Genomic DNA, 24,858 nt, shown 5'->3' with positions numbered 1-24,858 from the left:
TGGACACATGGGAACCCCTCTAGGGTCAAGTCTCTTGCCAAATCTAAAATTGGCTCCCTTAATTAAGATATATACTTCCCTGCTCCCGTATCTACCCTTCCTTTATCCCAACCATCCCATTCCCCCAAGTTCTTCCTATCCTCCCCTTCTCACTTTTCTCTCCCCATCTCCCCTTTCCCCCATCCCACCCCACCCCCAGTTCCCAGTTTTGCCCAGCAATCTTGTCTACTTACAATATCCAGGAGGATAACTATATGTTTTTCTTTGGGTTCACCTTCTTATTTAGCTTCTCTAGGATCACGAATTATAGGCTCAATGTCCTTTATTTATGACTAGAAACTAATTATGAGTGAGTATATCCCATGTTCATCTTTTTGGGTCTGGGATACCTCACTCGGGATAGTATTTTTTATTTCCATCCATTTGCATGCAAAATTCAAGATGTCATTGTTTTTTACCGCTGAGTAGTACTCTAATATGTATATATTCCACACTTTCTTCATCCATTCTTCCATTGAAGGGCATCTAGGTTGTTTCCAGGTTCTGGCTATTACAAACAATTCTGCTATGAACATAGTTGAGCATATACTTTTTTTGCATGATAGGGCATCTCTTGGGTATATTCCCAAGAGTGGTATTGCTGGGTCCTGGGGTAGATTGATCCCAAATTTCCTGAGAAACTGCCACACTGCTTTCCAAAGTGGTTGCACAAGTTTGCATTCCCAACAGCAATGGATGATTGTACCCCTTACTCCACATCCTCTCCAACAAAGGCTATCAGTGAAAAATTATTTCTATTTGCTTCTACAGAATGTCTTACCTTTTGAGTTTTTAAGAAGCTAGGATTCTCAGTTCTAAGTACATTTAATTATATCATGCACACTGTTTTTGTTCCTCCCAGAGTTAATTAATAAATTAGTTTATATTTTCATGCCCAGTATTGAGCTAAGGGCCTCCTACAGGCAAAGCTTGTGCCCGACCATTAAGTTACATTCCTTGCAGAAGCTGTTTCTGGACCATACTTAAGGGTTCCAAAATAATGAAGTAGAAAGGCTCCCTATGAATTATGAGAACCCAGAGATTTAGAGTCATGATAAAATACTTAATTCTAATCCTCAGGCCTCCTCCATGTGCTTTGATCGCATAAAATCTTCATAAAACTAAACCCCGTAGTTGTTGAATTCTTTGAGAAATAAGGAAGTGCCTATGGTGTTCCTCAACAGAGTGGTCTGGCTTTTGTCTCTGGGAGATGAAGGGATTACCAGCTTCAAATATCTCAGACTTAGGTTTAACTCTTGAGTCCCCACTAAAGCTCTAGTGCAGTGTGGCACACCAACTCATGCTTCTGTAAGAAGCCCTCGTTCCCAGCTGGGCTTTATAATAAGCCCTGCTTCTCTGGCTGAAAGATGGAGATGAGAAGAAAGGTGTCTCACTGGCTGATCTACTCCTAAAGTCACTGAGAAGAAGAAGGCAGTCAGGAAATAAGGTGTTACCAGGCGCTAATGGGGAGTATAAAATTGTAATACTCACTTTTGTTTTACTCATACAATGTGCCAATCATTCAAGTGTGACATTGTGATAAAATTGGGATTCTAAACAATTGAAAATCACCTTTTCAGAAATATTTTAATTGCTTGAGAATATGCTAAACTCATCCCTAAGGAATTTTTGTTTATAAAATACATGACAGCCTGTTTTCTTCACATGTAGGTGACTTTAACTCTCAAAACCTAGGCTTTGTGATTGGAAATAAAAATCCTTCACAACAGCAAAGAACGTGCATAGGCTGCAGTGGAAAGCAAAACAGGAGTGTGAAAGCAGCATGCCTTGCTGCCAATTAGGGACATAGTGCTTTCGCTTTTAATCATGCTTTTCCCAAGTGTGTTTCTCCTAATGAGACAATATGGTAACCGGGGTCCCAAGTCTAGCAAAGGTTAATCTGTTTATCTTCATTATCTCAAGTCCTGGGGAACTGAATAGCCCTTGAGACACATAGTGAATGGGTTCTGTCCTGTAAAATTGAGAGTGCTTCATGGCCCACCAAGATAAAATCTTCAGAACTTTTTTCTGTGTTGGAGATTCTATGAATGTCTATTATATTTCCAGAGGGGTCGATTAAACTCAGGACTATCACTCTTTTCTGGAAATGTAACATCACATCTGGTAAGTTATCACTTCATTCAGCCCAGAACGAAGGTTTCATTCTAAGTTAAATTGAGTGGTGAATTATGCAATCGTATTACAGAAGCTGAAAACAATCTCATTATTTTTTACATTAGTAATGATTGTGAGCTGTCTTCCTCTGTATGATGAAGCTGATTCTGAGGTCCATTTAGCTCCAAATACTGATGGGGGTTTTCCCTGGAGTGACACCGACTTCCTGTGGATGGATTCTTCATTTTGTCCATTTCCTCCCATGAACAGTGGTACTCTGTTAAGTTGCTAAGTTGGATGAAAGTTTAGTGTGCAATGGAGTTTAAAATTAAATGATGTTCAGCCTGGGACCTTGCATAGCGGTTATCAGAATCAGACGTTTGCCAAATGGGAGACCTTGGAACCTCAGGAGTTAATATTCTTTCACAGCCTATCAACTGGTTGAGGATGGGTCAACTTGAACTATTGGTAAATACACAGATTTTGAGATGATTATTTTATTTATTTTGTGTGCTCTGTGCATGTGTCCATGTGCGTGTTCAAGTGTGTGTGTGTGTGTGTGTGTATGTGAGAGAGAGAGAGAGAGAGAGAGAGAGAGAGAGAGAGAGAGAACATATGGGAGGGTAGAGTGTGCATTTATGTGGGTGTATAGGCCAGAAGACAATCCCAGCTGTCAGCCCTCTAAAGTCAGGTATATGTATTTTTCTTTTCTTGAGACAGAGTCTCTCATTGTTCTGGAATTCAATGAGAAGGCTGGGGTAACTGGCCAACAAGCCCAGGAATCTACCCATTCCAGGCTCTCTACCTCTGGCATGACAAGCATGCACTACGTCTGACATTTTTCTCAGGATCTGGGAGTCATCCTTAGCTCCTCATGCTAGCACGGCAATCATTCTACTAGCAGAACCAGTTCTCCATTACTCTGAGATGGTTGTTTTTTTGTGAGGGTTCAACAATAAATTATAATTAATGTATATCATTGCTAATATCATGTGGAGGCCCAAAAATGCAAGCCTATGTGTTATGGTAAAAGTGAAATGCTGCAGGTCCTGAGTGGCTACAGCAGGCAGCGGGTCCCGAGAGCAGCCAGTCCCAGGCAGGGATGGTGCAGTTCCCCAAGTGGCTGCAGAGGGCCACGAGGGGCAGTGAGTCCCAGGTAGGGAACCACATGGTGGCTGAGAGACCTCTATGGGGCAGCCAGTCCCACAAAGACAGACAGATGAATGGGCATGCCATGAGACCATGCCACAGGTCTTCAAAGGTGGCTAGTCCCTGGCAGGGAGCCACATGGCAGGTGAGAGACAGAGACATGGATAGGCATGCAATGCAGAGTGAGGTTGGATATTTATTTAGTAGGTTATGGAAGGGAAAAAGGGGAGAAGGAAAGAAGAGCTGAGAGAGAGGCAGAGATAGATAGATAGATAGATAGATAGATAGATAGATAGATAGATAGATAGATAGATAGGGGGAAAGTGGGGAGAAGGGAGAGACAGAAGCTGCCTATTTGAGAGGGAGACAGAAAAGAAAGGGTCTCAGGCTGGAAGCTGAAGATCAGCTTGCCTGGGCAGATGGTGGAGGGGGTGGGCGTGGATTGTCTCTTAAAGGGATAGAACAGACCATTACACTATGTCCACCTTGACTGAAGAATAGTGAGTTGGAGGTTGCTCAAAATTTTTGACAACAACCAGGACTACACATCCTGACCTAGGGTGTGGTTACTTGGTCTTTTTGACAGTAGGATGGCCCACACAGGCATTCACTCCACTCTGACCATGGTCAGAATATTAAAGCTTACTTCTGCTCCTTATTTTATAATAGGAGGTTTAACCTTGGGAGTGGTTGCCTTCAGGATACTTGGTCTAGGGTGAGTTCACTGCCTAAACAACAGAATGTTTTTCTTATGGATTAATTGCTTAATGTATCAAAGTATTGAAGCAAGTAAGTGCTCTATTTGTCCTTTGTGTCTGTTAATGCAGTCTTTTGTCTTCTTCCCCTAGTTGTATTGGGGTATAAAAGTGTATGGAAAATTAAATGCGGGCAGATTTCAGTATTCATTGGAACTCCCTTTTGGTACTATTCTATGTCTTCTGTTTTATTATTTTCACTTGCATCTTTATCCTCTTTACTATTTTTCTGATTCCCCATGCCCCTACCCTGCTAAGTGGTATTTTTGTCGAAGCTAGTCTCTGACAATGTTGTTAATCCACATTGTGTCAATATCCTCAGACACTGGCAGTATTTCCTTATTTTTTAATCTGTACGTAGTAGACTGTACTCATATATTTGTCACTAAGCTTTACTGCTACCTGTCAAATAGAAAGGGGCAGGTTTTAGGCAACATTCATTATCATAGAGAATTTTTTTAAAAAAAAATCACTCTAAAGAAGAGCAGGACAGCTATTCTTGGCATTATAAAAAAGGGATTTTTGCAGGCTTATTATCCCAGCTATTCAGACACTAAGGCAGTAGTATCACAGGTTAAAGTTTTGCCTGAGATAAAAAGTGGGAAACAAGAATGGTGGAGAAATAGGCCAGTGATGGAGCACTTGCTTGTCATGGACAAGGCTCAAGGTTCAATACCCAGTAATACCAAATATACCAACAATATCTCTTTCTAAGACAGAGCAGGAGAGATAAGGAGAGGAGAGGAGAGGACAGGACAGGACAGGACAGGACAGAAGAAGACAGGAGAGGAGAAGAGAGGAAAGGAGAGGACAAGAAAGGAGAGGAAAGGAGATGGGAGGGAAGGTAAGAACTTAGGAATGTACATACCAATTTTAAAAAACTTTTACTTGTTGTGATGAGTTGGAACCAATGACATTCCCCTTTAGCTAGCTGTTAATGAGAAAATATAAAGATGTGACTTCATGGAAAAGAATCTGAGAGTGAATAGACAGTATGTTTAGTTGCTTGTAATCTTAATTGAACTGTCTCAACTTGACGTGCAGGAAACCCAATCCTGTGGCTTAAACTACTCTGTGGAGTTTCCTTTGTTTGGAGGCAGCCCTAGCAGAGGAAGATGAGGAGCTAAACAAATAACTTTAGCAAATGAGGCAGCAGGAGCTCAATACAACAGACTGTGCTAGACACGGTAGAGATGTGATGCAGTCACTGCTGATACTCAAGTCTTTAATAGAAAAAGAAACACATGATAGAGCATGCTGGTAATCCCAACACTGGGGAATTAGAAGAGGAGGATGGGACATTTAATGAGAAGTTCAAGCCTCATTTGCCTAGTGAGTCCACAACTAACTTGAACTACACAAGACCCTGTCTCAAAATGCAAAACAAAAGACAAAATGACTTTAATATAATAAAAAAGAATATTATTATTTGTTTAAATAATAACTGTTGGGCCTACTGACATAAGCATTTGCCTGCAACCCCAACTATAGGGGGATGTATGTAGGGGATTTGAGTGGTTACTCCTGGAAGATCATGAGTTCAAGACAATCCTGGGATACAGCATGAACTCCAGACCCATCTGAGTTATTTAGTGAGACCATGTCTCAAAATAAAAAAGGTAAGAGGAGAGTTTGTGCTATTGCTTCCCTAACACACTCAAGGCTTTTCTAGCTTTCTGAATACACAACTCATACAACACCACCACCACCATCATCACCCCACAAAGAAAATAGGAGTTTTAAAACTATCTGTGGTGTCAGTGAGATGATGCTGCAGGTGAAAGTGCCTGTTACCAAGTCTAGTGGCTTAGGATTTGTACCAGAATCCACATTGTACGTGTTCTTTTCTGAGCTCCAAATGTCTACCATTGTACATGTACATGCAAATTTGCACTTGCACACACACAAGCACACATATAAAGAAATACATTGTTTAAAGATAATAAAAATTTTAATAATAAGACAACATGTGGTCGAAACTAAATCTGTCTTGAGGCTAGATCTGCTCCATATCATCATTAATTTACAAATATTTCACCAGAGCTATTGAAAATGCCTTATAATAGAAAGCATGGATGACTGACGATACAAACAATATTTCTTCTCAACATTCCAAAATGCTCAACGGATACCAACATCAAAATACTCAAGTCTTTCATATACTCAAGTCCTTCATATAAAATAGGATCACTAATACTTCCATATATTTCTTTTTTAAGATTTATTTATTCATTTATTACGTATACAGTGTTTTGTCTGTATGTGCATCTGCAGGCCAGAAGAAGGCACCAGATCTCATTACAGATGGTTGTGAGCCACCATGTGGTTGCTGGGAATTGAACTCAGGACCTCTGGAAGAAGAGCCAGTGCTCTTAACTGCTGAGCCATCTCTCCAACTTACTTGCATATATTTCTACATGTCTCCCCAATACATTTTAATGATCCTCTGTTTTGCTTATATATTGCTAGGTGTTAGTATATTTCTATGTACATTAATATATAATATGCTATATATATCAATGCATTATTGATATAATCTATTATATATATTGTTACTATGTATATATATATATATATATCACTAATACAGTGTAAGTACTATGTGAAATTGTTACCATACTAAATACTTAAGGAATAATGATAATAAAAGCTCTGCACAGGTTATTTTATACAACCACATTCTTTTTCAAATAATTTTTTGTAGCAGGGTAAATTTTTAGAAGAATAGAGAGTCAACTTCATAAGCATTTTTGCCCAAATAAACCCAATTGTTGTTGTGCTCTCGAGTGGGGAATGCTTTAGAACTTGTAAGTGATGACAGCCACCCCTTGACACTCTGTGTGAACTGAGGAAGCCAGAATAGCTACTGCTAAAAATGAGCATCACTTACTTTTCCATCTGCAAATGCTCTGCCATGATGACAATCAGGATAAATCACACAGCTACCCAACTAATTCATCCATAAAGAAAACCGGTAATTAGAGAGTTGAAGTCATCAAGTCTGAAATCAGATGTCCGTGGCATCTGCATTTTGGGACTCAAGGCCTAAACAATATTCAACGAGCAACTCCAAATGCAGCCATATGAACACTAGCCAATAGTATAGATGTGGGCAGCGTCCTTCATGGTTCTCAAGGTCATGTTAGTAGTTAAGAATGCATTTTGTTTAACATTTATAAGCTATGAAGGCCCTGAAGGAATTTGAAATTCCTTCTTTATTGCTGCGTACAGAATGAAAACACAATCCCCTAAATTTGAAATGCCAGCTCCTTTTTGAAGAATGATTTCCTGATTTCCTATTGTTGATGGCTGGTGGGATTTCCCAGCGTCAGTTACTTAATTTTGTTCTTTGCTCTGTTAACACTTTTATTATCTGGCTGCAAGATTCATTCCCTATTCCAGGCCCAGACACTGTTCTCATCACCCCTTTCTTGTAGTTGTTCAATAATCTCTTGTAGCCTTGTTTATTCCAGCCCTTAGCAGTAGCTATTCTGGTTTCCCTTGATATATATGGAATATGAAGGCCTGGCAGTTATTGCTTGCATAGTATGTAATTACTATTTTCTTTTAAGGCCAGGATTTACTATAGACTTGGGATTAAGGACCAAATGTGACCCCCACCCAGTATTCATGGGTCTCCATCCTCTCACCCCCAATTGTCATTCTACCATTATCTTTGGGATATAACCTATGTATTTTCATTTTCAATGAATTAGGTTATAAATGACAGGAGGAATGGTTATTTTTAGATAGATAACTAATTAGGTGGATGGATGGATAGATAGATAGATAGATATCTAAGTGATAGAGAGCAAATATATTAATATCTCTTCCTCAATATATGGTGGTTATGGAATTGGAAATTTCTGTTAGAAACACCAATTCATAATAAGGTATGAAAGAACACTTAATTAGTTCAACCCAAGTAATGGCCACTGAAATAAAAATAAAGCATTGTTTCAAAAGAACCAGATATATTCACGCAAAAGTTCTGCACAGTTTCTGGGTGAGGTGATGGGTACTTCTGCAAAGTGAGACAGTTTAGAAAGACCACAGGCAAAGACAGGAGTGGAGCCACTTTGAAGGGATTGGAAGGTCATGTTGGTAAATGGTGATCAAATGCAAGTAGGCAAAATGAGGGATAATTCTGATTCCACACCTCTTCCCCAGTGCAGGATTGAATCTGTGGCTTCATTCTGCCAGACAAGCGTTGTACCACTCAGCTTAATCTCTAGCCTACACCTTCTACATTTTTAATTTATTTTTGTTTGTTTTTTGATGCAGACTGTAATGTAGGCCAGGCTGAAGTAGCTGAAGATGCCTTGGACTCCTGTCTTTCCCTCCTTAATACAGCGATTAAGTGAATTGTACAGAATTTTATATACAGAAGGTCATATAGAATATTATGTGATGTCGTGTGAATTATGCAGAATTTTATATGGAGAATTTCATACAGAATATTATGTGATACCATATGAATAATGCAGAATTTTATATACAGAATGTCATACAGAATATTATGTGATACCACGTGAATTGTGCAGAATTTTATATAGAGAATGTTATGTAGAATATTATATGAGGTTGTAGTTTTGTGACAGGGTCTCCCTAAGTTGGCCAGGCAGGACTAGAATTTACAACTTCTTGCCTAAGCCTTGTGAATATCTGGAATTACATGCCTGCACCAACAGATACGGCTCTGGTGACTCTTAAGTAGAAAGAGAATTCATTTGGAATGGTAATTTATGCAAATCTAAGTAATTTGTATCCAAAATATTCTCGTGTTCAGAATACACATGAATAGGGGATTGTCTAACGCCATATCACATGACACTAAAGTTATTTTGTTAGTGAAAGACACTAAAGTTATTTTGTTAGTGAAAGAAGTGTCAAATATCAATAATCTTTTATATTTTCCCTAAAACCTTTGTAGACGCTTTTATTCTGTGCTGAGAAAGTTGTTCTTAATATCGACCACCAGAGGGCGGTAAGGACCTATGCTTTCTAACTGGACACTTGCCGAATGATGACCTGTTTCATAAACAAATATATATATATATATATATATATATATATATATATATATATATATATATAATTACTACATATCTCATAATATGGAGATTTGGCGCGTTCCCCCATTTTAGTTTACTATCATTAATGTTGAAAACAGCATCACTGGGCATCGTCAGCTTACATTGCCTGCTAACAGACGTCGTTAAACAGAGATCTCCGGTCCTCAATCTTCTGTATGTATGAGCATGTTTAAAATGCAACAGACTCATCTATAAATGATGAGCCCCCCATCGCTGTCAAAATTCAGATGTGTGATGATGAGTTAAATAGAATTTTAAATGAAGAAATCTCTGTTTTAAATCCTCATTCCCTTCTTGCGTGTGAAATGAAATATTGGAGAGAATTTAGGGGAGTGGTCCTGTGGTTCCTGCTTAGAAGTCACTCAGGCTCCTACTGGTTACTGTTCTCTGTGACCTTGATCAAATTGCTCAGTTCAGCTGGGAACAGAATTGTGTATTTAGCAGATTAAGCATTGCTGCTGACATTTTACAGAGAGACCCACCTACTTGTTATGGTATTAAAGAGGGGGTTCTTTTGAATTAAAATACCAATCTCCCACTTTGCAAGGAAAGGTCTCCAGGGCTTGGAACTGTGCTTATTTTCCTCCTTGTATCGATTTCCTTTTTCTTTTTTAATTTTCCTTCCTCATAACTTGAAATTCCCAATGATTGAAATACAAATTATTTTATTTCTCAGGAGTCTTTGGGTGTTTATTTCTGAGACTATTTCTGTGACTATATTTTTTGAATACTAATGTACAGAAATTCATGAGTGCATGTCTGTGCACATATAAGTGTGATGATATGTTTGGGAATGCTAGTGCAATGTGTGCTAGTGCAGTGCTATTTGATTAGAGTTAGCACACATCTTTATGTAAATGTCATAAGTATGCTATGTATGAGATGGTTCCACATACATGAGTAAGTGCACAGCATGACGTATGTGCACAAATGCAGTCACATATACAGGTATGCTTTGTGTGGGATGCACTCTGTGTGAGATATATATTGTAGTGTGTTCATGTATGATGTCTGTGCCTGAGCTTATGAGGGTACTTGTGTGCATTCCTAATGTATACGTTCGTATGCATGTGTGTTTATATGGTTATGTTTGTGAGCGTTTGGAAGGTCAATGAAGAGATGTCAGATTGTGTTTGGGTGCCAATCCATTTGTGTAAAGACACCAGACTGAACTCATTGTCCTTAGAACCTTCCATAAATGAGAGAATACAACTCTACTCCCTCTGAGTTCAAAGGGGAAAGTTTAAAACGCTGACCTATGGGTCTGTCTTTGCACTTCTCCTTTCTTTTCTTGGCACTTTTCATCACTATGTTATTTGAAAGCTCAAAGTATCATCAACCTTTCCTTTCTTTTCCTTTTTCCTGTGTGAAAAGATTGGCACTCCAGATGAAAATCACCCAATAAAGCCAAGATGATTGGTACAGCACGAGAACAATCACTTGTTTATTTCTTTCATATAAAATTCTCACTTTCCCTGCTATTTGACAGTCATGGCTATTGGATATTATAATAAACGAATGAATGTCATTCACAAAGGAAGTTGTAAAATATTGCTTGAACTGCTTTCTGCACGAATACAGCCACACCATTAGCATGGGTAGCTTCTTGCAAAGGAACTGTTTTCAGCTAATCTATTCAAAGCTCATTTTATTCCTCTCTTCAATTTTAACTTAGCATTCTTTGGTGGAAAATATCAGGGCACACTTTGCAAATGCCTTTTTTTTCTTCATAAGGCTACAACTGGTCACTGAGGTGGCGAGTGCCTTTAAACATGTCTTCTGGTTTTCTTAGAATCTGGCAGGTAATCCCCTCCCCCTCCTCTCTGCCTCCTCCTCTCCTACCCAGTCCTTTCTGTCCCCCCTCATCACCATTCTCTTCCTCCTCTTTGTCTTCCTTCTTCTCTCCCCCTTCTCCTTTTTCCCCCTGTCATCTTTTCCCTTTCCCTGTTTTCTTTTTTCTGACTCAGCTAGCCTGCTTTTTAAAAGGAAGCTTTTCTAGTTTTGAGCATCGTGGCAAGCACTGTTTGCACATCAGTCAGTGACTGATGTCTACAACTCCTCACTCATGACCTTGTCTGAAAATCCACAAAATCATTGCCAGAAATACGACCAGGAGCCAAGCCACCTATTTCAGCTTGTGTTTTAATTTCTATGTTCTCTTTTGATGACGTTAATTGACCTTTTATATTGTATTCCACACATAAAGTTACACCATAGGCTCTCCGGAAACTCCTACTAATTATCGCCAAGGTTTTGTGAAGGAAACTTGAAAAGCTGCTAGTTTTTGCTTTTGTTTTTATAATAGGCCACGAGTACACATATTAATTTGCATCCTTAGAATGAGAAAACCTCACAATTTTCCTGTTATCCAAAGCTACCAACACTGTTTCAGAAGAGCACTACAGAGAGGGGCAGCGCTGGCCTGCGATCCCAGCCCTTGGCACAGAAAGAGGAGGAGGAAGAAGCTGAAATTCAACGTCATCTTTGGCCCTTCATTCAGTTCAAAGCCAGCTTGTACTGTGTGAGTGAGACCCTGAGTCAAAACGAAATGAAGAAACAAACAAAAAACAAAACGTCAGCAGTAATGGTCCATACTTCTAAATCTCAGCACTGGGGAGGCAGAGGCATTTCTGAGTTTGACACCAGCCTGGTCTACATCACAGTGTCAGGCTGGCAAAGCCTATGTAATAAAACTCTGATTCAAAAGAAGAAAAGGAGGAGGATGAAGAGAAGAAACACAAAAGCTGCCTACTTTAAACATGTGCACACACCTGTAAGACCTGACACTTCAGAGGCTGAGGCAGAGTGTTTGCTCTACATTCAAGGCCTACCTGGGTTAGATAGTGTGTGACATGACAGACAGACTATGTAGAGAGACCCCAGCACAAAGCCTTCACTTCACACAAACCCACCCCACCTACAAAGGTATGAAAACTATAAAACATTCCTATCACCGTTTATTTTGCCAAGAATTTTTTTAACATTAATGCCATCATTGATAAATAAGCTTCTAGAAATTACCAGGAGTTTAACATTATTAGTTACTTCAAAAAATTTTTAGAAATTCACCTCATCTTTCAACTTATATTCAATTGGGTTATTTAAACTTTTTTTTAAAGAGATGTTAGATAATTGATTAGGATTATCAGTTGATGGTGTTAAAAACAAGTCTCAGAAACTTGCATTCACCAATAGGATGAACCCATTGTCAACCTGATCTTTATTATTTATCTGTGCTATTCTCTCCAATTTTTCAGTCCTAGTTCAGCATTTATCTGTAAATATTTCTTCCATTTTTAGATTAATTTATCTTTCCTGTTCTCATTCCGCTTATATTTCCATTGTTTTTTTGTTGTTGTTGTTGTTTGTTTGTTTGTTTTAAGTTCTTTGGCAGCTCAAGGCCAACGCTTTGTCCTGTTGATGCTCTGGTCTCTGCTTCCAGAATTCAGGAATTACAGGTGTATGACACCTCATTCAGGTGACCTCATTTCTTCTCGTCCTTCCTTTTACTCTTCCGGCTAATACAAAGCATAATCTTTGCTATAGTGGAGGCTTAAGGGCCAACTTCCAGACGTGCATTTTCCAAACTCAGCAAGTCAGCTGGTGCTTGATCAGGTTCTTGTATGCAAATTGAAGAGTCTGAAACTATAGGAGGCTCAAATTCTTTTATCTAACATTTATTATGGTAACAGCCCCTTACATGTAACCAGAAAAAAATTAGATGTAGGCCTCTAATTAATTACCTCACCATAGGATTCAGCTGCACAGTGCAGATTAATCAAATGAAAGCCCAATTTTTCAATAAAAGAAAAATTATCATTTTACATCACTACTGTTGTTGCTTCTCACTCGTTACACAGATTAGCTCATCAAATCAGGAATAATGATAAATTCCTGAATGCTGTATGTTTTTGTGTTTAATCCATTCAAAGCTAATGCATCTGTTATTCAGAGTTCAGATGAAACCATGACCTATATTGCATTTAGTCAAATTTTTAAAGAACCATGAAAATAAGTTGAACACAGTAGCTCATACCTGTAATCCCAGTATGTACAGGACAGAAGCAGAGGGGTTATTGCAAGTTTAGGGACAGTCTAGGCTACATAGTATGTTCCAGGTTAGCCTGAGCTACACTGTGAGGGTCTGTCTTGAAATTATTTAATTAAAAAGAGCCACACAACTTTCTCAAATTTAAATTCATTCTTTTACTTTAGGAATAGAGAGGCTAAAACTAGCAGGAGTAACACTAAAATCATTTGATAACAACATTTTCTGGATCAGGACACAGTCAGAGTCACCAATAACATTCAGGAAAGATATGTAGAGACACGGTGCAGTGGGCTGAAACATTGCTGACACCTTAATGGAGCTTTCTCATTCCCTTTATTCCAGTAGTGCCTTAGTTTAACCAGTTCAATCCACAGTCATCTACTGACCCAGTACCATAGTGTGCTCCCTACAGAACATTGGTTGTGCTGTACAGTAAACAATTCTTACTAACAACTGAACAATAGACTGAGGGAACATCAAAGACATTGTTTCTCCAATACAGAGATATTCCCTTATTATTTCCAGGGTTAGTTTCCCACCATGGTACCCCTTACTACTTTTCTGCAATCTCTCTGCCTCTGTAGCAGCCCATTCCCAGAGTCTCCTGGAATCTTGGCCTCTACTCTGTTGGTTCCTCCCTACATGATAGCTCCCTTCTACCTAGATGAAATCTCAGGCCAGGGTCTTCTTGGCCAAATGATTCTGTACTCGCCATATTTACTGACTCTGAATTTAGGGCACAATTTAAAAGCCCAAATAACTTGCTTATCATCTATTCTATTCATTCTTGAAGAAAAGGAAAGAATGTCTACAAAGTACTAGGTTATGCTATGCAAAAAGGATTCCAGGTTCAACAAAAGGCTTTTGCAGCCTTATGATGAGCAGAAGGAAAAAGGATATGGGAATCACTCTCAGACAGCCTGGTTTCTAGACTAGAACACTGCATTTAAATACATCTCATTCCTAAAGTATAGAAAGCATTTCCATATTGGGTACCTGATGCCTAAATCATAACGATATGATTGAATGGCCAAAGAATATTCTATCTTTTAAATGGGAAAAAAAAACTATCATATTAAATAAAATAAGATGAATAGCAACAGATAGTGGGGACATGGTGGTTATCAACACAACCATTGAAACACAGTGGTCATTTAGGATGTAATTGGACTCAGACTAAGCCAGCAGCAATAATGAACATCTAGGAAATCTGCTTTAACTGGAGAGTTAAGAATTATTTTAATTAATGTATCAGTACCTGCAAAGTTAGGACCCATGCTTTTAAAGAATTTGCTTTCCTTGGTAGGTTCAGCCAGCTCCACTGATTAGGCAGTGCCCAGCTAATGGTCACTCCACCTATTGCCTCATGGTCATAAGCTCTGGAGTGTCTTCTAAATGAATGAAATTGTACTGTGAAATGATTCTGCTCTTTTTTGTCAGACTCTGTGCATGCCCTGAAGTCATGTCAGGAATCCAGTCCTGGAAGGCTACTATGACTTCAGCTTCATTATGCAGTTAGAGCCACCAATTCTTCCTGGGAATGACATATAAAACTTCCCATCTGAGGAAAACGAGGCAGATTAATGTTGCATAAAACATATATGGTCTGGATTATAAAATCGCTAAAGCGGAGATGCCAGTGGAGATGCCTGTAATCGCAAGAAAAATTTCCCCATGGCTTAATATTTCCTCCTCTTACAAAAGATAAATCTACATGGTAGAAATAAACCTTGAAATAGGGAGATTTTGAGTAAATTTTGCTTGCTGGCTAGGAAACAGTAGCATAATTATTTTGATTAACCCAGTTGAACACACATATTTTATTTACAGAAAAGATTTTTCTCACAAGATTTGCAAAATAAACTGTTAGAGAAACACTGGACTTAGGAAAGTGCAATGAAATGTTTTACAGTAAAGAATTTTTTTAAAAACGATTTTTAGAAAGAACTGGCCTGTTGGCAGCATCACTGTCCAGCATGTACGGCAAGTTAACACCATGAAAATCCAGTTCGCCCTCCGTTCCCTTTCTTCTTGACATCTCTTTTTTTGCAATTTGTCTTTTATGCTTTTTGAATACAGCTTTCATCCTGCCCTCTTCTCCTGGGTTTTTTCTTATTTTGCTGAAGTTACGAATCTTAACATGGTTCCCGTGAGAAGACTGGTTTAGACGACCACGCTCTAAGGGGCAGAAAGGGTGAGTGCAGATAATAAACAGTTTTCTCCGAGGCATAACCACATGTATTGACAAGCTACTGCGAGATTCCTGCTATTCTCTGGGATAGCAGGACGGTGTGGAGGACGAGGCGGTAATAGTCTTTGTTGTCCCCTCCCCCACCCCCACTATCTCTGGGGAGGGACTAACCAGCATGTAAAGTACTTCCTACAGGCAAGAAACTGTAGGAGGTAAAGAGACTGAAATTCTTCAAAAATCCACAAATTGGATTAGCAATGTTTGAGAAGCTGGCTTTTGTCAGGAACAATGCCTTAGGGCATAGGGTTCTGCTGTTCTGGAAGCATGTGTGGAGAAAATGTGACACATCACCCATTTCATCAACATTATTATTACTGTTAGTGCCATCGTCGTCATCATCGTTTTATTTGCATATCCACGCTTTATGCTGTGCTACTCAAACTCACCAAGGCTTGGAACCACCTCAGATCTCAGCATGGGAATAGATAAAGAAAGTGTGTCTTCTGAACACCACAAAACTCACTTGGAGACATAAAGAAGGGACGACACCTGTAGGAAGTACAGATGACTAAGGTAACTAAAATAAACCAAACTCACGCAGAGGTGCCAATCTAGCAGCAGGCACCCATGTAAAAGTATAGCATTGTTTCCGAAGCTGGAACTGCCCTTGCTATTGTATAGATTTGAATCTACATTACCTTCAGCCTGGACTAGTCTTCGATAACAAACTAATTATTTCAACTCTTTACTTCTCGGCTTCCTCATCTATATAATGTGAGAAATAATGTTAGCTGCACCGTGGTGACAATATTCAGAATGTTAGCTCAATGCCTGTCACATGCTAGCGACCCACATTGCTATTATCAGCAAATGTTTATTTGGAGTACATTGTATGACAAGAATTGTGCAGAAAATTGAAGATGCGCATGGGGTTAAAGACAGATTCGGGTTTTTGGTCCCCAAAAGTCTCAGCTGTAATCAGATCCGTATTGTGCATAGACTTAAAATTGCTCCAAGAAAAAGGACACAGTGTTAGGCCTGGTGGCACAGGACTACAGTAGCTCCTCCCCAGGAGGCGGAAGCAGGATTAACCCAAATTAAAATTCAGCCTAAACCATACAGTGAGATCCTGCTTCACAATAAGTTGGAAAGGCACTAAGTTGTAGAGCACTCGCCTAGTGTGTATGTGGCCAGCCCTAATTTAGACCCCAACCCTCCAGTCCCAAAATAAACAAATATATAGACATAAGCATGGGACAGAAGGTTGAAAGTAGGTAGTGTTGGGGAATCTGTGGCTGAAGCCTCCACTTTCAGTCTCTCTCCTGAATGAGTCACTGGAGAGAAGAGGAGGAATTCCCAGGGTGCAATCAGGTATCATCTCTAATACCCTTTTGACTATTAACGCCTACAGAGATTTTGGAAGAGTCTGTAATTTTTTGCAAATTTCTTTCTTTCTTCTTAGTTAACATTTACTTCCTATGGAATTTTGGAATTTGTAATTTTGATTTTTTTTCCTTTCTTTCTTTAAAACCTCAACAGGTCAACTATATGATTACATGAGAAAACAGTTCAAACCTGGCAGCCTGCATTCATTCCCTGGAACCTTCATAAAGGTAGAAAGAGAGAACTGACCCCACAAAGTTGTCCCAGGAAAAGCCCTCAAGTCAGGCATATTGATACATGCCTGTAGTCCTAGAACTTGAAAGAAGAGGGCAGGGCGATGGGCAGAAGTTCAAGGGCAGGGTGTGCTACTCATTAATTTCCAACCCTGCTGGGCTATCATTTGAGAAAAAAAGAAAAGGAAAGAGAGAAGAAAAGAAAGAAAGAAAGAAAGAAAGAAAGAAAGAAAGAAAGAAAGAAAGAAAGAAAGAAAGAAAGGAAGGAAGGAGGGGGGGACGGAGGGACAGAGGGAGGGACGGAGGAAGGAAGGAAAGAAGGAAGGAAGGAAGGAAGGAAGGAAGGAAGGAAGGAAGGAAGGAAGGAAGAAAGAAACAAGCAACAACAACAACAAAATGATCCTTTGTTTAAATTGACATTCAGATTGCCTTAACTGAATTTCTTTCTTTTTTTTTAATATACACATAGACAAAAGTATTTTAATTTTTTTGTATTTTTTAATTTAAATTTATTTATTTATTATTTTATTTATTTATTTTTTATTAAAAATTTCCACTTCCTCCCCGCCTCCATTTTCCCTCCCCCTCCCCCTACTCCCCATGTCCCACTCTCCTCCCCCTCCCTCTACAGTCCGAAGAGCAGTCAGGGTTCCCTGCCCTGTGAGCAGTCATGGGAGAATCATTCTGAGAAAATAAACTCAAAGTAGTAGTAGTTAAGTGTGTTAGGTGGTACTGAGGCAGGATAGGAAGAGGTCATTCATGACTCCACCCTCTCTGCTACCTGGCTGGTGTGAGTCAAACCTAGTTCTAGAATTTTCATGCAATTTGAATAAAAACCACTGCAAATACTCCCTGCATAGATGCAGTAATCCTTTTCTGAAAGATCTCAAACAATGTTTGAGAATGTTAACATAGGTAATGAACCTTGCTCAAAGCCAAACGGATGCAGCCTTTGAATTTATCTTGGTACCATGATGTCATCTGTAAACCTACAGTTTTCTGAAAGGAAAAAAGGCACAAGGAAGATTATTAAGCATGCTTACCATCAAAACATGTCTTGACCTTCCTGTAATCATGTTAGAGAAATACTACTTTGACCTTTTAAATCTTTTTTTTGTTGTTTATTTATTTATTAAAGATTTCTGCCTTCTCCCCGCCACCACCTCCCATTTCCCTCCCCCTCCCCCATCAAGTCCCCCTCCCTCATCATCCCTAAGAGTAATCCAGGTTCCCTGCCCTGTGGGAAGTCCAAGGACCACCCACCTCCATCCAAGTCTAGTAAGGTGAGCATCCAAACTGCCTAGGCTCCCACAAAGCCAGTACGTGCAGTAGGATCAAAAACCCATTGCCATTGTTCTTGAGTTCTCAGTAGTCCTCATTGTCCATTATTTTCAGCAAGTCCGGTTTTATCCCATGCTTTTTCAGACCCAGGCCAGCTGGCCTTGGTGAGTTTCTGATAGAACATCCCCATTGTCTCAGTGTGTGAGTGCACCCCTCGCGGTACTGAGTTCCCTAAATCTTTTTTTTTTTTTTATGTCTTATCAACTCCTCCTTCTTATCTGTAAACCTGTGATCCTCAGAAGGAGTTTATAATGCCCATCTCATTTATAGAAGGGATAAAAGCAAGTACCCTCAAATACCATATTTTAATTTTGTATGTATGGTGTGTGTACTTCAGGTATGTTGGTATGCACAACTAGGTAGTGGCCATGGGAGCCAGAAAAGGATGTCAGATGTCCCATTGAACCCCTGTCCACCTATTCCCCTGAGGGAGGGTCTCACTGATCCTAGAACCAGACTCTCAGAGCCCCCTTTCTTTTTTGAATTGGATGACAGGTATTTGAAGTCAGGCCCTCACGCTTATACAGAGAGCATTCTTATCCACTAACATGTCTCCCTGCCCCTAATTTTAAAATGCATGTAGCTTACATATTTTGAATGATAGAATTCATATTGATACTGTTTTTGTTTGCTTGTTTTGTTTGAGACAAGGTTTCTATATGTAACAGTCCTAGCTGTCCTGGAACTAGCTCTTGTCGACTAGGCTGGCCTCAAACTCACAGAGATTCACCTGCCTCTGCCTCCCGAGTACTGGGATTAAAGGCGTGTGCTAGTTCCCACTGCCAGGTTCATACTGATACTATTAACACAGAAGTCGATTGTTCTTTCTTCAAGCCTAAGCAGCAGATGTCTCAGTGCATACTTTTTTTTTAACCCTCCACAGTTACTCACACTAAGATACTGAGCTTCACCTCTGAAGCACTGGGTCAGTGACGAAGGAGCCCTCTGCAGGAGGTACAGCCAGCCACCAGCCACATGTAGCTGCATATTCAACTGTTACGGACTATGCTTTACAGAGGCCGCGAAAAGATGGAAAACAACATGCAGAGGTCTGACTTAGATATAACTGCATGAAACTTCCTTCCCTGCTCTTTAGACTGAACCCTATAATCAATAATACATATGTGTACATGAATTTAATAAGATATAGTATTATATATATGCATGCTATTTGCATTCTATTTATATGTGTATATATATAGACAAATATCTATCAATGTTCTAGAGTGTATTATTATTTTATTTTTGTTACTGTATTTGTGTATGATGTGTGTATATGAGTACACACACATATCACTTATGTGGATTCGCACATGTGACATGCATGTGAAGGTCCAAGAACATCTTTTGGGAGTTGCTCAACTCTCCTACCTTATGCTTCAGGGTTTTCCTGTTTGTGTTGCTGCACTAGACATGGGAGCCTCCAGTTAATTTATCCAGCTTTTCTCTCCCCATGGGTTCCAAGGTTCTATTTCTGGGTATCAGGGTTTTTGAGGAAAGCTGAGCCAATTTGCTAACCCTAAGTCATTCTTCAAATATTCCAGAGCCAGTAGGACATAGTGGTACACCTTGACATGCCAACACTTGGAAGCTCAGATAAGACTGCCTTGAATTCTAGGTTCACTTTGTCAGCAAAGGGACTCCAATGCCATCTTGGACTACAGAACTATAAAACCAGCCAGAAATCAATAAAAAGCTGGCTGTACAATTTATTACTTTAATTAATTGCTTACTATTACATGCTTTCTTAAATAATGGTCTATTCAAATGTGCTTATTTAAGTTAGTAAGACTGCAGATTGTATACAATTGCTTTCCTTTTTTAAAAGATCTACTTTTTTGTTATGTATATATGAGTCAGATCCTCATATATTATATATATATGATAGATGGTTGTCAGCCACATGTGGTTGCTGGGAATTTAACTAGGGATCTCTGGAAGAGCAGTTAGTCTTCTCATCTGCTGAGTTATCTCCCCAGGCCCTACAACTGATTTCTAAGGTTACAATTAAAAATAACATGTCGAGTTCAGTAGATAACTCCATGGGTAAAGAACGTGGACTTGACTTCAAATCCACAGAACCCACATAAAGCTAGATACAAAAGTATATGCCTGTCATATCAGTGATTCTGCAGAGAGGTGGAAGATGGGAAAAGAAGACTCCAAAGAAGCACATAGCCCAGCTGGCCTGACAGACACAATGAGAACAACAGAAACCCTGTCTGAAAACATGGTGGAAGGTAAAGAATGACACCTGAGGTTGTCTTCCGACCCCTGTGTATACTCTGTGGTATATGTACACCAGTGTTCACACAGAGTAAACATTCATCATATGGACACACAAAGGTTAAAGAAGGTAATAAAGACAATATGCTATTATTTTGACTTCAGATGAAGAAACCCACCATTTTGAATTTGATACTTCTCAAAAGAGTATGTCCTATTCTACAGTTAAGCATTTAGTTCCTGAAAGAGAAAAGAAGACAATGAGCAAAAAAGATGACTTGGAATTGCAATCTGTAGTGTCCATTGTGTTCCGCACATCTACCCCTCTCAGTGTAACACTGTAATGCAGGATAGCACAGCTTTCTGCCCAGTGGGATTCTCAAACACGCACCCTAGAAGCAGGTGCACTCAAGGTCAAGGCCACTCGTGCCCTCTGTCAACGATGACTAGTCCAACTGCTATTTTCCTTTTAAATGAGCTTGAGAAAACTTGGGTTGTTTTTGCAATATGGAGGAAATAGAGAAGAGCTGCTCAGTCTCAGCAATGAAATCCTGTTGATGAAATGACAAAGAGAGCCTTGTTCCTTTAAATACCATAAAATCCATCAGGATTGGTAATAGCACACATGCATAATCGTTTCTTTTGTATTAACCAGAAATCTCTGCTGAGGGGCTCAAGCCCCGCCTCTGCTTCCTCCTAATGAGAATGAAAACTGGGAGGAACCCAATTTCATAATATTTAAATTACTTCCTAAGGGCACAAAGGCTGCATAAGAAACACAAAGATCAATTATCAGATGAATATAACTCTTCAAATTGCAAAAAGGTAGTAATATATATCAGGGTAGTGCCACCCCCAAGATGATACTACTGTTTTACTTAACGATGTTTTCTAGTTATTTTGCAATTATGGTCCATATCACTTAGCTAATTGCTCTTTAGTGGCTGTTATCAGTTCACAAAACAGAAAGTTTGACTGCCACCGTGTTAATATATATATACCTGCAAAAACTGAATGGAAATAAAACACGGTTTGCATTTTTCCATGTTAACACTTTTCTTTACAATTTTCTGTGTTTTATGCATTTTTCACTGTAAATAGATTTCCTTTTGTTTTCTGTGATAACTTTTAATTTAATTCTGAATTATAGGACATCACTTCAACTGTCCATGAGCAAATGTTTCAAAAAACCAATTAATTTGTATTAATTATTTATTAAACACTATTTTATTTATTAAACACTGCTTCTAAGCGCTGTTTGAATGCCATCAAATGGAGTGACTAAACTCGCATAAGAAAGTTCACAATGCCAGTTACCCGATCACATAATGAAGGTGACTCATCAAAATTAATTGGGAACACCTGTTCCTAGGTAACTGAGGAATTGAGAAACATCCATCTTGCAAGGACAGACACATGCATCTTCCTCTAAAGAGAGAGTGAATATCCGTTATTATTAAGTCAACATTATCTGGTCACAGAAGCCGACCTTCCTTCCAATGGCCTGTGCTATTGCTTCCAGCTTTAGTGCACAAAGCGATGGGTCGATCAAAGTATTTTTAAATGTGAGTCAATTGGTGCGGCATTGTTGAAGGAATCCATTCAGAGGCTGCGGGTGTATCTCCCTGCCTTTGAAGTCGGCCAGTGGGATTCCGGCATGAGGATAAGAACGTGGGTAAATGACAGGTCTGGGCTTCAGTGTTGAGAAAGTGCTTCAAATAGAGGAATCAAACAGAAGAAAACAAATAGCACTTTGTGGATAATGTTCTCCCCAAGCTGGAATTGTTCCGCGCCTCTTTCTCAGCATTTCCTGAAAGAAGGCAGAAGGTCAACTGCTAACCTTCCGCTGCCCTTGGTGCTGGGTGACTTTCTGCTACGTTTATATAAACAATCTCTTGCACTAGCCCTGCAATGCCCGGGGATCAGCACAAGTTCACTTGGTTAGTTCACTGATGCTGGCTGATTTTTCTATCAACTTCTTATCAGAGCGATTTTTGTTGGTTGGTTGTTTGCTTGGTTGGTTGGTTGGTTGAATATTGTTTATTTGTGTGGTCTGTTGTTATTGTATACCCCAGGCTATCTTCAAATTTACTAAGTAGTACTATCTGACCTTGAAACCTCGATCTCCCTGCTTCAGTCTCCAGAGCATTGGGGTTCCAGGTGTGCTTCTATGTTGATTCTCTTTGCATATTTTAACAGATCAGTTCTTTGGTGTGCCTTAGAGTCCTAGTCTAACTCCAGGTTGCCCACTGCAGTTTCTGCATGTGTAACTTGGCAGAGAAAGGCTAAAGTATCTGGAAAGCCTCTTAACTTCTCCACTTGAGGAAATACGCTATGGTAGTAACTGTGCATATTCTTTCAGTCCCATGTGCCTGTTGCAGGTTTAGGATGGATGAAATTGGACATAAATTGCGACATTTTTACTTGATTGCTACATTTCTGAGGAATCCATCTGCTTCCTCCTCTGTGAAGTAAGGAAGGAAACAGAGCACATCTTACAGGAACACCATGAGACCCAAACAAGACACTGCAGATAAATCTCAAGACGAGAGAACTCACCAAATACAGATTTGTAAAGATTTTTATTATTTTACATGTATGGGTTTTTTCGCTTGCATGTATGTCTGTGCATCTCTTGCATACCTGCTGTCTACAGAGGCCAGACAAGGGCATTGGATCCTGTGGATCTGAAGTAACCGATAGTAGTTAGCTGCCATGTAGATGCTGGGGATAGAACCTGGGTCCTTTGGATGAACAGTCAGTGCTCTTAACCACTGAACTATCTCCATCATTGACTTTTAATATTTTAAAATTTTTCTAGGATTAGATTTTCTTCAGTGTGTGGAATGCCCATTTCCTTTTAATAAATTTTGAAATGTTAAGTATTTCTTCCCAAAAGGATTAATGTAAATGAGATCGCTCCATGTATAGAAAATCCTTACATGACAGCTATTCTATGCTGTTGTTCTTTATAGTATTGTTTAAATGTCATCAGTCTGAGTGCTTCTCAAAGTCTGATTTCTGTCTTATATTTGAATGGGGAAAGAATACAGTACCAGATTTAAATAACATTGTTATTATATGAGTAGTAACCACTGAAAGATATTGTTATTATATTTCCTTTATCCTTATGGCACATATGAGTTAAAAGAATTGAGTCATTTTGGCAAAAAAAAAAAATGTTAAGGAAGAAAAACATTAAAGGTATGGGGAAGTAGTACCTTTGTCTTTTTTCCCTTTGTTTCTTTCCCTAAGTCCCAGGCACTATAGGTTTGGCATAACAGAATGTCCTACCTGACACTCATGTTTTCTAGCTCATTGCATACCAGTATTTATCAAGTGGAAAGTGAACACATTGATCTTCAGCTAAGCCACTCATTTTATGACTACAACAGCCCACAATCTTGGAATGAGGCTCACATTGGCAATGAACAGCTATTCAGCATCAAGTTACACAAAAAATAAAACAAGAAAGCAGGGGATTCCTCCATTTTCCTACACACTGGTATGATGAGGGGAAGGCAGGGTGACTGCACTACAAAGAAATCAAATTTTATCAGCTTACCGGAATAACAATTCCGTCTTCCCCATATGGGAAAATCTAAAGATGACGATATTAGACAAGGGCCCGTATACTCTTGTCCCTGAGAAAAGAAAATGATGAAAGGAAATGTTACCCTGAACATAGATGGAATTAATCATCTTTACTAAGGAAATGGAGATGGATTAGAAACCACAGCGCTTTACTTCCTTTGTGAAAGGGGAAGTGCAGGATGTTTTTCTTAAAAAAAATGAATCACAATAGCCTACTCTGGTAGAGAAAGAAAGCAGAAGGGCACATTCTGCACACTGTGCATAAGCAGGTAAGAAGAGTTGCATCGCCTTCTCTTGTGGACTCTTTGTCTGAATCAGTACAGCACAGCTGGTCTAAGGCAGTGACAAAGAGGTAGAGAGGAAGCCTTCCCAAGGCACAGACTCGGTTACAGTGGTTTTTGATTTTGTTTGTTAAGATGTGCTTTTCTGAGAATGTCTTTGCAGCTCAGCACTGCATCAGCAAAACAGAGTCTACAAACAAACAAAACCACATCTATATTCCCACAGCTTTACGAGTAGCTGTGAAGTATTGTTAAATGCATCTAAGAAAGATCTTGATGTAAATTAACTTAAACTTCCTCTACAGATACTATCAATTATTCATGACATAAATTATGCAACAGAGCTGTGAGTAGATACTTGATAGAATATACAGAAAGAAATATACATGCATATATTCATGGAT

This window comes from Chionomys nivalis, chromosome 1 (assembly GCF_950005125.1).
Source record: "Chionomys nivalis chromosome 1, mChiNiv1.1, whole genome shotgun sequence".
Taxonomy (NCBI): domain Eukaryota; kingdom Metazoa; phylum Chordata; class Mammalia; order Rodentia; family Cricetidae; genus Chionomys; species Chionomys nivalis.
Note: the sequence above shows the minus strand (reverse complement) of the source record.